We start from the raw sequence: 16,212 nt of genomic DNA on the forward strand, positions 1-16,212 counted from the left end.
TTCCATTATTGCCAACCATCAATAGCGGCCTACTCCCCTGTGGTCTGCACGCCCCTCACACTACCGCTGATTAGTACATGCCAATATTTTTTGCATATGAATAGGCTAGGTGTTCCTTAGCAATCGTAACAGCTCAGAATGGCTGTCCTTAGAGAACACCAAGCAGAAGCTAAGGGACAATCTGCGTTATAAGATTAGTTTCATGTCCAAGCAAGTTACGGATTGAATTTGAAAGACAAACACCCAAAAGGAATAGAATATGACATTTTGACAAAAACATGATACCTGAATATAAGAAAATAAAGTAAAGTGTGAAAAATGAGGTAAAAATAAAACGAAGAGAATAATGAAAATAGAATGTGTGTAATTGTAGTTGAGCATGGTAATGTTTAAATTAGCTTAAGGAATAAAACAAAACTAAGTTTTAATTTAATGCCAAACCACAAAGACACAGAAAGTTTGTTTTTAAGAAAACGCTGTGACTCACAACTTTTTTTTACCGGGTTTTTCTCAGCCGCGTTTTTATTTTTTCAGAATTTTGCCATAATTTTACTGTTTTACGGAAATGCATCAGAAACACATATTAATGAAATTAATTAAACTCTTTCGTCATGAACCTATTGGAAAGTAGCCTTACTTTTTTTTCGATTAAACTCTTTTTTTCAATTAAAACATTTCAGGAGATAGCCTTGCACTTCCGTTGTTAATTCCCATGCAAAGTGGCGAATCAAGATCAACTTCCATGTACCTCTGGATATTCCGCTACCCACTAGAGAGCCATATGCACATAGAAGTGCTAGGCTGGTAGTCCTTATCCCAAAACCCCTATTGCAACGAATAAAAAAAACCGGAACCAGACATTTAGCTTCATATTTACCATGTTAAAACCATCTTCGGCTCCGGACTGTTCAAGGCAAACCTCTTCTGAGTATCGTCAACCAAGTCAGCATCAATGAGGCCACAGGAACGTCTTAACACTAAACCAACCTGGTTCTAAGCTTCCCTTACCTAAAGAAAAAAAAATTAAGTGATAATAGCTGAAGTCACTGAAACACATGTTCCTAGTAATGAGGAAGAGATCATTGGCAAAGATCACATACTTCTTTAGTCTGGTGGGGGTAACAAAAGAGGAGGCCTAGCATAATCATTTCCAGTCGTTCCAACCAGTAATGTCCTGAGAGTGAGACCCGACGCTGAGAGTGAGACCCGACGAGAAACACTGAAAAATGGCCTTCGCCACCCGCCATACTTCCAGAAGTATATTCGGGGAAGAAGATAAGAATGAGTTCTATACATTAGCAAGTCCCAAGCTCTCGTTGGAACCTCTGCGTAACTATCTTGTCCTTCTCAAAGATATAAATACGAGCATTTCAAATTAGTCCAGCGTATGGGACCTTGTTGCTGTTATTCCATGGGATCCTCTCTGGCACAGCTATTTGGTATCCATTTTGTTGGAAGACTGTCGAGTGTTAATTTTACTGATGACATTACACCAGTATAAGAAGTCTTAATGAGATCAAAACTTCACTGGAAACGGTGAAAAGAATAGTCTAAAAGAAAACTGTCAAAGACCAAAACAATTCTTGTGGTCAGTCCTTCATTTAGCCCCCTGATATCTATAGAAGTTTGTGGAAAGAATTTTAAGATAGTCAAGCAGTTCGCCTACCTTGAAAAACATATTTGCTCAAATTGGAATTAGATGCAGATATATGAACAACGGTGACAAAGGTGAATACGGTCTTTAGCATTTTGCGAGGTCAATATTTCACATACTCCAGATATGTCCCTTATCAAAGCACAAATCTTGAACGGGTCAGTAGTTTCAACAAGATACGGAGTTTAAAAATCCTCCAATCATGGAAATTGTCAACCATTTCTGTGCAGATTGATACTTGCTCCCTGTATTAGTAGGGTCATCAACTTTGCCTGCCCGCTCAAATGCCCCTCAAATTCGTATTTGTTTTGATACATCTTTAAGCGGTTGGAAGCTCCCCAGAAGAAGACAATGCACAAGATGGGTGAACATCATCGACGGTCAACTCACCTACTGAAGCATTGATCTCGACAGATCTCCAACCTTCGCCCAGAACAAAATAAAGTCTGATTTCTTTTACGCTGGTGCCGCAGTTGATCTATAAGTCATCTGGAATCCTTAATATCTGAGAATTTTTAAGTGCTGGTCTTTAAGTCGGAATAGAATAATAGAACATGAATACTCATTATCTGGGAACTTTGTTATTAACCAAAGAAATATGAAGTTGTTATAAAGAAGCAATCCAGGACATGAGGTTATTCCAACTTAAAATGGTTCCAACGATTAATATAAATTAGTTTAATACTATCAGCTCGTATTGATTATCAAAAATCCTTATGAATCAGAAACAACAAAATCTGTTTTTCTGTGTATATCTAAAGCTTGCATTTATTGAACATTAAAGATTATGAGACTCGCCTACTGCAATATAAAAATAAAAAGCGGAATGAACTAAAGCAAAATATCGTTTTCCAAGAGGTTCTTTCTGACCACAAATTACTGAAACAAGGCACTTCAATGAATTTTTTCTGACTAGATTTTTTTTTTTAAGGAAGTTTCAAAATCTTTTGGATTTGATTTACATTTTCTTTAATTTTATTAGTTCGGTTGTCTTCAAGCTGTTTTCCGAGAACAAAATTAGGGGCAATGTAAACTTAGCCTGAATCACAAAGTCACAAAACACGAATCAGTTATCATCATCCCGCCTAAATTATCAGTCCGTGGTTACCTAGAAAAAAGAAATCGATATTCGATTCAGAAAAGAAATATGCAAAATAGGTATACATTTGGCTACTTCACATATCAGTGTGTTTTATCCAGTTTATTACTGGTGTGAGAAATTAACTGAATTTATTAAGACTTTTGATACCATTCCAACCGGAAGCATAATCTTCACTATGCAATAAAGTTTAATAAACTGCAAATGTGTGAAACCAGGCCAAGTTCCATTTATTGAACTCAAAACCACTTTAGTAGATAGTAGCATAGCAGGATATACCATTCCACAGAATGTATTAAGTAGAAAGGTGAATTAGGGTTCAAAGAGTAGTTGCTTAGGAATTAAGTTTCGGTTCAAAAACAAAATCTATGCACACAGCCAGGGCCGCCATGTATGGGGAGAGGCCCCCCTCCCCAATGTTTCGTCAGCTCAGTAAAAAAAATAAGTTGGTAAAATTGTGGCACTTTGCGCCACGATTAATCCGACGCCACTAAAATTCTTTGTTCGGTTTAATAAAGACCACGAAAATACTGACATATCATCAACAGAAATTTCGAACTTGTTTGGGAAATGCAGCAGTTTTACCGACTCCTGCCGTAATTTTACAGATGATGCCACAATTTTTCATTTGGTTATAAATAAACAGCATTGAAATAGTGACATGATATGTACCGAAATCTGAATCTCGATTGGTAAATGCATCGGTTTTACCGGCTTGTGCAGTGATTTTACGTATTGTATTTGAAACTGACATCATGCTAATTATTGAGAAAAACAGTCGGTAAAAATGATCAGCCAGTCGGTTAAATCTCTTGCTCCCCCCAAACATTTTGGCTAGTAGTGACCCTGACCACAGCCCCTGGGGCAAGGGCCATCAATTATGCAATTTGCCCATTGTTTAAATATAGGATTGATCCTGGGAGCATGTTTGATCCTGGGTGTCTGTTAAATTGAAACTTCCAGGGCATGTTGAGGGGGATGTTGAACTAATCAAAAGACTTTATATGCATTCAAGCTTTTAAAAGGGTTTATTTACAATTTCTTAGTAACAGTTAAGTAACAGCTAGAAATTCCTGTCTAGAAAGGGATTTTGTGTATACAGATTATCAAAAGGTAGCACCTGCAATATCACACGAACAGCTAGGGATTTCAGTTCAAACTTTCAGGGCATATTGAACTAAGTCAAGAGATACTATGTGCATCCAAGGTGTTGAAAGGGTGAATGCGCAATGCCGCAGGAGCACCTAAGAATACCAACTTGAAACTTTCGGGTCATGTTGAGGGGCTGTTCAGCTCAATCAAAAGACATTGTCTACATCCATGGTGTCAATGGACGGGGCTTAATTGCAATGCACTAAACGTTGTCAATATTCCAATTTATCCCTTGCTATTACTAGGATACTCTTTTAGCTAACCGGAAACTGCATAGGAGATGAGCTAGCTGTCAAATAGACAGATATCTTTAAAACAATATTCAATAATAAGGAATAAATCATGACTGATATTTTGTTTGAACTTGTGCCCATAGAAATACTTATATATGCTACTTTTATTATTGTTATGCAGGTGATTCGAACATAAGCTTATGCAGCTACAGCTGACGATAATGATAACAAGATAGGAAAATGGCAATGAGATTATGGGATGATAAGATGATATTGATGATAAGACAGTGATGCTACTATTAATGCTGACGGAGCTACTATGCACCTAACAATAATATAAAAATTGTTTTTTCTAAAAAAATAAAGAGCCTAACCACTGTGCGGCATCCCAGAAACCATCACAGCATTCTCTATTTGTAGGATCGGTTGGGATGGGGGTATTTCAAATTGCAGTAGATGCTTCAGAACAGATACTCATCGTTGCACAAATTGTGTTTTTTTATTGGGTTACTAGATAAAAATAAACAATGGAGTGGACGAAAGAGCAGCGTTATGCCATCAAATCCTTCGTTTTGTTAGACAAAACTACTTCAGAGACTCTTGTCTTGACCATTAAGGCACAAAGAGACAATGCTATTACGAAAGCCAAGGTTTTTTGCAGGCATAAGGACTTCAAAGATGGGCGTTGTACAGTTGCCGACAAAGATCGATTTGGATAGTCAACGAGTTTTTCTGACAAAACATGTCAAAAGTTTTTCTGATAAAATATGTCAACTCATTTCCTGTTTTTAATTAATGTCTTAAACAAACTGACGGATATTCCCTTTTGTTTAGGGAAGATAATTTTTTGGTTTAGGCCAAATTTCCCACAGTATAGGCAACAGACTACACGACTAGATATTTTAAAGGTGACACAGGCACCGATTTGAGCTTGCAGAGGTTACAAGAGCCAATATCTAAGGAAGAGTTGTCATGTAGTAATAAACTAGCAAAACGTAAAAAAAGTTGTTGAAGCGTAAACGATTTTCTGCTTGGAAATTTTTTTTTTCGACGTAATACCTTAAATTAGGTATTTTATTTCCAAGACCACACTGCCTTTCTATGGCAAACAAACAAACGTTCAAATGGGGGTAAGTCCATTTATTAGACAAAGAAAACAGATACAAAAGTCCAAATATTTAAACCACATATGCAGCAATCGTCATGAGAAGAAATATTGTTGATGACGATTGCTGTAGGCTATATGTGGTCGAAATATCCAGACTTTCGTATCGGTTTTCACTGTCTAATAAATGAACGCATCCCCATTTGGATGTTTATTTGCTGGAAACATTTTTGAGTGCCAGCTTCTTGCAGCGAGAGTTGTTTTGTATTAAAGATACTTCAAATAAAGTTTCTTTTTTAATACCTTTCATTTAAACACGTTTAACTTATTTAATACCAAGTAGTCCTAGCGGATATGCTCGGCTTCCCTAGTTTCTATCTTACTTCCAGCCATACCTCTTAAGATAGCCATGCCTCTTAAATAATTGGGGGGCAGCTACCCCTTCCCTCCAAACAACTCCCCTGACAATGGGCAAACCGATTCAGAGTTAAAGGGACAATTAGTCTCCTTGAATCTCAAAATTGTTCTCTTAAATATAGACATAGAAATTAATTTACATTGTTAAAAATAAAGCAGATAAGTTATCAAGTTAGTACTTCAAGTTCAAAGTGAACAAACCTATACTATATTGGATATTCCGTTAGCAAACCAGTACGATTTTAAGTGAATTTAGTCTCTGTGTGTCAAATTTTGCAATCTTTCGCAAAGGATTACAAATCCTGACCTAAATAAAATTATTATTGCTACTGTCTGACGTCGCCATTACGTTACTGGTCGGACAACCGTCTCTAGACTTTGATTTATGGATTACGATTTGGATTGTGGCTGCTTATGAGTGACATAAGATGCATGAAAAGTTAGTGTTTAGCCCAGTTCTGAACTTCTTGAGTAGACCACTCACAAAAGATGTAAAATTTGATATGATCTTCAAGAGTGCTATTAACTATTTCGAACCCGATGCAGTTTTACAAGCTAAGAAGACCCTTCAGAGTGAGCTGGATATCCAAACCCGGATGGATTCGTATGCCAAGGGTGATGACAATATTACTGATATGTGCAAGTTGCTAGTCACGGCGGCAAAGCAAAATTTTCTGATTCCAAAGTTTGTAATTTTCAGTCCGTTTGAAGTACCTGCCACCGGCGAGTATATTCAGGCCACAATAGTTTCGAAAGTAAATGAACTTTCGAGAAAATTAGATGGATTTATGTTGAATTCTAGCCGCTTCCCGACCAGTCTGCGTGACAAGTCCTAGACTCTTCAATCCACACTCTCCTCGCCACTATACTCTGTGATACTTAAGAATCCACCCCCCCCCCAAAAAAAAAAGACTTAAAAGGCCCAAATGAACGAAACACATTCATCGATAAGGTGTGTCAAAATCCGAACGATATAACCGAGTTACGCCACTCTAACGACGAGTGGAAACTTGTGGTTCGGTCCAAGAAAAGCGCAGGAAAGACAGTCGAAAATTTTAAGCGCACCGAACCATCGCTCAACATTTCCCTCAAGGAGCCTGCTTTTATCGCGGTAATTAATCCAGTGCCAGAAGATTTAGACGAACTGTCGCTGAATCAGCTAATCCAAAAGTGAACTAAAACAGTACAGTGTGGCAAGTCCCGAACATTTAAAGTTTACTTTCCGTTTCGAACTGATCTTGATACGTTTTTGAAACCATCTATGAAAGTGGCATATGAACGCCTTCCGGTTGAAAAGTTCATGTTCCTACCACAAATAGCGACGAAGACCACACTGCCTTTCCATCATAAACAAATAAGTAGAACAACAGGGAAATTTTTATACAAGACAGTGGAACGCAACTTTAAATGAATATTTCGACCTTATATCCAAGGGCCGTCCTCAGCAAAACAGACGAAGAGAATAAAGACACTATAAAAGAAACTTACATTAAAATTCAATCATTAAAACTGTTTAAAAAAAAGATTTAAAACAGCCCTAATATCATTACTTCAAGGAAGTTCAACCAGGACTTCGTCACCATCCTCAGCTGACATTCCAGAAGCTGAATGTTATGCATATTATGAATCTGAGTTTTCTGTCCCTGATCCCATCATAGAGCAATCATAGGCAGCGCTCTAGCGCTGCCTAAGTAAAGAACGATGTGGGCACAATGTGTTTTTCTTTCTTCAGCCAGGCACATCGTATCGAAGGAATTATCGTAGAAACTTCGAAAAGGTCTCATTCGATTGTAAATTGGAGTGGCTAGTGCCCTTTTTAATAGTCGAAAGTGATTGGACGGCAACTAGCCCCCCCCCCCCACGCCCATCATTCCCCCTAACACATCGAATCAAAATTTTGAGATAGCCATTTTGTTCAGCGTAGTTGATTTCCAGATAGAAAATATTTTTTTGAGGAGGACAATCCCCCAAAACCCTTTGGGCAAGGGTTTTAAATTATGTCCTGAGAGCATAAAAGAACAATGTCGGCACAAAATACCATGTATTTTTTGTTCCTGTAGAGAAGGGCACTTTATCTGGAAGGGATCGTCATAGAGATTTAAATAGGGGCTCATTCTATTGGAAATTGAGAGTTCTAGTGCTCTTTTTAATAATCGAAAGTGATTGGAGGGCAACTAGCTCCCCCCACGCCCATCATTCCCCAAAACACCCAATCAAAATTTTGAGATGGTCATTTTGTTCAGCGTAGCTGATTGCCCAATAGAAAATATGTTTTGAGGAGGACACTCCCCCACAACCCTCAGGGCAAGGGTTTTAAGTTATGCCCTGGGGCCATATGAGGTTTTTATAGAAGGCGTAGTCATAGAAACTTCAAAAAAGGCTCATTCGATTGGAAATTCAAAGGGCTAATGCTCTTTTTAATAGTCAAAAATGATTTGAGGGCAACTAGCCCCCCCACGCCCATCATTTCCCCAAACACATCTAATCAAAATTTTGAGATAGCCATTTTGTTGAGCTTAGTTGAGTTCCACATAAAAAATTTATTTTTGAGGGGGACACTCCCCCACAACCCTCGGGGAAAGAGTTTTAAGCTATGCCCTGAGGGCATATAAGAATGGTGTTGGCACAATTTACTTTTTTTTTTCCTTTAGAGCTGGGCACTTCATATGGAAGGGGTCGTCGTAGAAACTTCAAAAGGGACTCATTCGATTGGAAATTGAGAGTTATATTGCCCTTTTAATAGTCGAAAGTGATTGGAGGGCAACTAGCCACCCCCCCCCCCCACATCCATCATTCCCCCAAACACATCCATTCAAAATTTTGAGATAGCCATTTTGTTCAGCGTAGTTGAATTTCAGATAGAAAATATGTTTTTGAGGAGGACACTCCCCCACAACCCTTAGGGCAAGGGTTTTAAGTTATGCCCTGGAGCATATAAGGTTTTTATAGAAGCCGTTGTCGTAGAAACTTTAAAACAGGCTCATGCGATTGGAAATTTGAAAGGCTAGTACCCTTTTTAATAGTCGAAAGTGATTTGAGGGCAACTAACCCCCCTTTCAAGCCCACCTCTCCCCCAAACCCATCCAATCAACATTTTTAGAAAGCCACTTTACTGAACATAGCTGAAAGTTTTTGGAATTGGGTCCTTAAGGACGACCGCCCCTCCCCCCACAGACCTCAGGGCAATGGCCGTAACTTATACCCTGGGGCATATAAAGTTTTTATTGAAAGCATTGTCGTAGAAACTTCATAAGGGCTAAATTCAATTGGAAATTGAAAAGGCTAGTGCCTTTTCTAATAGTTGAAAGTGATTTGATAGCGACAAACGCCCCTCTCACGCCCACCATTTTCCAAAACACATACAATCAAAATTTTGAGATATCCATTTTGTTCAACGTAGTTGAACGTCCTGGAAATTATGTCTTTTAGGATGATAACCCCCTCAGAGCCCTCAGTGCAAGGGTTGAAAGTTATGCCCTTGGGGCATATAAGGTTTATATAGAAAGTTGTTGTATAAATCATAGGCAGCACGATCCCGCTGCCTAAGTAAATAACGGGGACACTCGAGAACGAGACAAGAAATGGGGACTAAGTAAAGAGGAGGACACTCCCCATCCTCCTCAGGGCAAGGATTTTAAGGTATGGCCTGGGGGCATAAAAGAACGATGTTTGCACAAGGCACTATTTATTGATTTTTTCCTTTAGAGCAGGGCACTTCGTATCGAAGAAGTTGTCGTAGAAACTCCGAAAACCGCTCATTCATTGGAAATTGGAGTGGTTTATGCCCTTTTTAATAGTCGAAAGTGATTGGAAGGTGACTAACACCCCTCTCACGCCCACCATTTCCCCAAACACATCCAAACAAAATTTTGAGATAGCCATATGTTTAACGTAGTTGAAAGTTCTGGAAATTCGATTTTAGAGGATGACAACCACCCTAACAGACCTTAGGGTAAGGGTTGTAATTTATGTCCTGGGGACATATAAGGTGTTTATAGAAAGCGTTGTGGTTTCCAAAAGGGCTCATTCGATTCTAAATCGAAAGGCCTAGTGCCTTTTTTAATAGTCGAAAGTGATTGGAAGGTATGGCATTTTTATAGTAAAGATCGAAGTGGGTATAAAGAATTTTTTTGTTGTTGTTGTTGTTGTTTAGACCAGAGCACTTCGTATCGAAGGAGTTGTCGTGGGAACTTCGAAAAGGGCTCATTCGATTGAAAATAGAAAGGGCTGATGCCCTTTTTAATAGTCGAAATATATTTTTGGGCAACTAATTACTCCTTCAATCACAACATTCCGCGCCAACTCTCCTTTTTCTAGTCTTGAAATTTGATCAAATCAAAATAACGTAAGTGTATCCAAGCTGTCAAAGAGAGCAAACAGATTTTTTTGCAAATGGCATCAAGTTCCTAGTTACAGGTCAACTGGAGAAGATATGAAACTAAATTAAACAGTACTATTTGTGTCCAGATTTTTAAAAGGGTGTATGTTGTTAAAAATTGCTGAAAATTTTTCTCCAACATACATATAGCAGGCCAAATTATAAAGTCTTAAAAACCGAAAAGATTTAAAGTATTATTTTCTCTTTCCCTGAAAAGACTATGTCAATATAAAACAAACGGAAATTAATTTAAAAAACTCTTTCCACAAAATAAGTTTTTAAAAGAAAAGTAAAGAACTCCATTAAACAAAAAATGACCAAAAATAAAATCAAATAATCTACCAAGCGTGAAACTACCACAAATCAGCATCGATAAATAAATGAAACCCAAAACGAACAGAAATTACAATAAATAACCGAGTCAAACTAAAAACAAGCAGAAATTAACATAAGTTGGGCTCATAACCCCTATGCTTTCCCAAGGCCAGAACATAATTTGCACTTTACTGCAAAAATACAAATGAATGAGCATAGTCAGTTTATTTATACATATATTGATATTTAGTAATCAAAATGTTAATATTATTTGATTTATTAAAGTTATAAAAGTAAAAACATGTATATTTTTCAGTAAAGTGCAAATTTTGTTCTGGCCTTGGGAAGGCCAGAACAAAATGGGCTTTTAGCGCAAATAAATTCTGTTCTATAGCTTGCAAAAAAGTGAAACTACTACTACTAATAAAAACTCACTGCAGCACCAAGCCACCTGAGGCCAACATAGCTACGCACACTCCTCTTCCATCCCAAACGATCTAAAGTCTCCCTTCTTACACCCTTCCAAAAAGTCCCCATTTTCCTTAAATATTTCCTTATCACATTTTCCCACCCTTTCGGGTTCAACCCGCTTTTCGTTTGCCCTAGGACAGCGTTTCCCAATCGATTTTGGGCCGTGCCCCATCTAGGCATTTCTAAAATTCTAGTGCCCCTTTCGTGATATTAAAATTTTGTTATTCAAAAGTTAACATGTATTCACCTGAAGTAAGCTTAAAAGGCTATTTCCTGGGTATCTTGGGGTTTATTTGGGTCAACGTTGGGAATCATATGATAGTATTGCAATGACGTTATACGTAGCATAAACGGTGTTGTATTCAGATCATATTTTTTATTAGCATATAACATGCCTAGACGACAACCCAGAAAAAGGGACCGAGTTAATGGCCTTTTAAGCTTCTGAGTGGAAGTTTTTTAATATTACGATATTACGAGCAGGGACGTCCCTAAGGGGAGGAGATCCCCCCCCCAAAGGACACCAGAAAGGACTTTTGTCCAGCAAAGCCCGAAATAGTCGCTTTCTTCCGCCACAAAGTGAAGCTTCTGGAAGGGATTGCGTCGGGCGAAGCCCAACGAAACTGACTACTTCATGTACGCAAAGTTGACAGAAACCTATTAACCCCGTAAAAAACTACTAGTAGAGCAGAGTCCTACAAACCTTGATATGCTTGGGAACTACTGCTTTAGTTGTAATGGATTATCAGAAACATTATAAACATTTAGAAATATATACTTGGCATTTTCGGCTGCATCAATTCTTCTATTTTCTACTTCATTTTATCTCTCGTATGACTCTGACATCTAAAACGAAAAAGGTTTACCCAGTGCTCACCATTTTCTCCCTCCCTCTCTCCCCTGAATCTTGCTAATACAAATCCATCCTATAAAAAAGGGAAATAAACCTGCTGAATGGCTTACTTCAGGGTGTATTATTATAATTATATAATTATATTATTATGAACCGTTATATTGTTAAAATATTTTAACAATATTTCACATTCTGGCGCTACAATCATCTATTATCACATGAATAAATGTTTTATCCTATACCGCTAAGTCTAGGACTCCCTTGAAATTCTATCAAATGTATCTAAGAAGCCCAAAGAATTGTTCATCTTTTTTTAATTCCTAATTTCTAGCTTAAACATTACTTACCTTTTTGCTTCTTTCTCTACGCCTTTAGTCTAATGACAAACTGGTCAGCCACAGGGTGCTACCATTTCGACTAACCGTCACAAGCCCTAAACTTCATAACATCTAACCGTCAGAACCACTAACCGTCATACCATCAACACAAATTTATATGTTTATATAATAGTAATAAGTATATAATAGTTTAGAAACAAATTTCGGCTATATATTTGCACATCAGGGGGGTGGGCGTAAAGCATAGCATATATTAAACACGTAATCTAACCTAACCTAAGTAACTTTTCCGTCCTAAACCCCAAATAACTAAAGTTTTAAGATTTTAGATGTTATGACGGTCAGTGGTTCTGACGGATTTTTTTTTCGATGTTATGACATATTTTGTCGATGTCCTGACGCAAGTGGTCCTGACGGTTATATGTTATGACGCCTTCCCTTCAACCATATGCCTCATATCAGGTTTCCAAAAATCATTATTGTAATGCATCCTCTTTTCTGGTTAGCTACATACCTCACATCGGGTTGCCAGAAATCATTAATGTACTGCACCCTCTTTTTTCCGTCCAAAACCGTTTTTAATAGTTAATATTTTCTAGTTACGTTTCCTATTTCGCAACAAATGCCTGCACAGGGTTATTCCCTGTCTTCAAGGTCACGCTCTTGCAGGTTCTCCATTCTCTTTGGGCTTAACTGTAAAAAATCGAAAACGTAAGTATTTACGGTACTGTTTCGCTTAATGGTACACAACGGCTATAGACAGTCGAATGAACGCCGTGATGGAGACCCGTAAGCGGGTAATTGTTATCTAAATTGATCGAAGAGCATTGTTTCTCAAAGAATTTAAAATATTTAAACTGTTGATTTTTGGGGTTGGGGGGGGGAAGGTACCTAGGTTAGGTTAGGTTACGTTAGGTTACGTATTTAATATATGCTATGCTTTACCCCTCCACCCCCCTAATGTGCAAATATATAGCCTTAATGTGTTTCTAAACTATTATATATACATCCTATATTATATTTTTTGATTAGCATTAACCATGCTTGACTTCTTTAGTGTGTACCATTAAGCGAAACAGTACCGTATTTACACATCGATTCTATTCATTCAGCTAAGCTTGAAATGAGATCAGGAAACAAGCTCACATTTACTTGGATATATTATACAATCAAATTCATGCTCTTCAGGTAATGCGTACTCTAGTTCACTACAAAAAGCACATTCTATATATTGCACAAGATAGTGGGTACAATGAGTCCAGGCGCACAAGTAAAGGCATCTTCAGGTTCTGCAACCGGACATGCACACAGGCAAATGGCCTTGAAACTGTGGCTATCCACTTTATTCTTGATATTTCTCCAAGTCCACTTGTAATTTTTTCTCGTGATTTGTCCAGTTTTACAGCTTTCTTTAAATATATGCTCCATTCCATGTAAATGTATATGAATATGTCGGACTGGGCCCTTCCCACCGAAGTCCAGTAATTCTTGTGACTGTTTCTTTGCTTTAATTACCTTTGAATATAATTTCTAATTATTTTGGTTTCTCTGACGAAATTTATACTCCTTTGCGTAGTTTAATCTTTGGTAAATTGGTAATTATAATTCGTAATAAATAGTTGGTAATTAGTAGTAAATCGGTAATTATTGATGTTACAAAACCCAAAGAAGTCAATCTCGTACATCACATTCAGGTGATACTGGAATCTGGCTACTAAAAAAGTTCAGTCAGTAATTCGTTTATTTACCAAAAGTAAACTTAAATAATTGCTCTAAGTTTTTTCCATGTTTAAAAAATCGAATAAAGTCTTATGGCTATTAAATAGCTAAATAGAAAAAAAAATTAGCCAAAGCCATGCCAAAAATATGTGAAATGCGTGGTAATTCAGGAAATATTAGGAAACATCATAAACTCTCTGAGACTTCCCCTATTCCCCTATCCCTAGAATTTTCTGAAGGACCCTTCCAGTGGCTTCAATTGAAGAAAAGCTGTGGGGGAATGAGGGGGTGGCAAAATGTACTTTTCAATAAATAAGGGGGTGATTTTTGTTTTTTTAATTTTTTTATTGGAAATACAAAAACGGACATTTTGAATGAAAATATCCGCCCTCCCTAAAAAAGAGTTTTTCAAAATCCAGGGATTGAACCTAGGGAACACAGGCCCCCTAATCCTCCCCTCGCCCATGATTGAATCTACCGATTCTTTTTCATGGATTTTGGGTGATCAACGTATTTAGCTTCAAACATGGAGCGAGACGTAAATCATAATCATCAACAAAACGTTCAGGTGACAATACAATTTGGCCATCAAAATATGTCCACCTCAGCGAACCATTAATTTACTAAGAATAAACTTAAATATGTCATTGTCACTTCGGAACACTCAATTTATTTTTGGTGAAATATATTGTGCTAAAAATTTAAGCATAAATGTGACCTTTGACATCCTGTTTGCTCAAATGAAACAAAACTAAGATATAAAATTGTTTAGAAACATAATAAACACAGAGTATTTGGCATTGTTCCCTGTCCTGAAAAAGAAGTTCAATGATTTGTTTAATGATCAGTGTCCTTATGCTGTTGAACATCTTGACCGATGAACTCAAAAGGGATATGTTGCAAAGCAAATTTTTGCACTAGAGTGAAGACACAGAAAAAGTGTGTAATTATCCTGGTATCTAAATAAGACCGGGCGAATGAGCCCAATCAATACTTGACTTGACTTTATATCGATTTTTAATACGAGGGTTGGGCTTTCAATGTTAGTTTTCTGGAAATGTCACATAATACCTTATGGGTTATCATGGCCAGTGGTGGAGTTAGGTCTATGTGACCTGTGCGGTTCCACAGGGCCGCAATCCACCAGGCGTCCCCCATCTCAGTGTAGGCATAACCCAAAGATGCAAGGCTGCATTAATGCTTTGCCATTTACGTGCAGCATAGGAATACTGCACAGAACGATCCTTACTGGTGCAGGGTGAAAACTTGCCATGCTGAGACAGAAAAAACACCTATACAATAAGATTTTGTCAAATGAAAGACATCATTGTGATTCCCCAGTTTGTAAAACTAGTTGTTTAGGCCCCGCAAATTTATATTGCACAGGGCCTAAAAAAATCTAGTACCGCCACTGATCACGTCCAACCTAATAAAGAGCAATAAAATTTTGCAAGGTAATTTACGATCGGCACAATCAGCCTTCGTCAAGAATATCTAAAGCTTAAAAGAAACAGTAAGATTGAAAACAGTGTATCCATGGAAAGTGTATTCCTTTTTATGACAGCTCTAAGTGTACAATTTATTAAGTTTAAACATACCCTTCAGAAATTAATAAATTATGTACTAAAAAAGGGTGTATCGAAATGCAATTTTGATGAAAATTAGAGCGTCAGACTAAAAAAGTTCATAATTTCAGCCTCTATCAACGAAAACGTAGAAATAATGTTTTTTTTGTTTTGAAAAAGGTCAGTGAGGAAACATGTTCATTTACTTATTTATTTGTTTGCTTTTTTACAGAGGCGTTTGTGTTCAGCCAGCGGTTGTAAAATCTGGAGGGGTTCAATAAAATGGATGATTTAAGTTATGATATGATATGATTTATTAACACTGCGCCATGGTTAATACACAATACACTTCAAAAATAATAAATGAAAACACCCTTAATATATACAAAACAAAAATAAAATAATAAATAAATCTAAAGAAATGTATCTCTATGCTTCATGCCCAGTCCAATAAACCTTCCCAAATTCTTTATCCCAGGAAATTTCTATCTCTTAATATATTAACCACCCATTCCTCCTTTTCGAACCACCCCGGAAAAATTTCCTCTCTCAGATCTCTTAACTCTTTACATAAACATAAAAAATGCATTAAATCATCATTTTTGTCCCCACATATCGGACAAAAATAGGGACCAGCCTTCGACCTAGTCTTCCCCAAATATTTTCTCCTGTCTCCAAATGCTACAAAATTTCCTCTTACCGATATTACCCACTTTAATTCCTACCTACTATTCCCCACCTTAAAATACACTTCCTCCCCCCATTAGTTATAATTATAGGTGCCTTTTTTACTACCAAACAAGATTGCTCAAAAGCAAAATACTGTTTTTGGCTCTTTTGTGCCAAAAGAGTTTTGGTATGAATAAGAACAAAATACTGTCAAGCAATCCTGGTACAGCTGATCACTCTTAAA

At 37.3% G+C, this 16,212-nt stretch overlaps 1 protein-coding gene across 1 annotated transcript in view; it reads left to right on the forward strand.

Moving 5' to 3' along the window:
* Pkcdelta (Protein kinase C delta) overlaps positions 1 to 16,212 on the forward strand; it is a 260,317-nt gene that overhangs the window by 51,608 nt on the left and 192,497 nt on the right. The gene's annotated exons all lie outside the window — the stretch shown is intronic.

Source organism: Artemia sp. Qi Xiang Cuo, chromosome 14 (assembly GCF_049724085.1).
Source record: "Artemia sp. Qi Xiang Cuo chromosome 14, ASM4972408v1, whole genome shotgun sequence".
NCBI lineage: Eukaryota > Metazoa > Arthropoda > Branchiopoda > Anostraca > Artemiidae > Artemia > Artemia sp. Qi Xiang Cuo.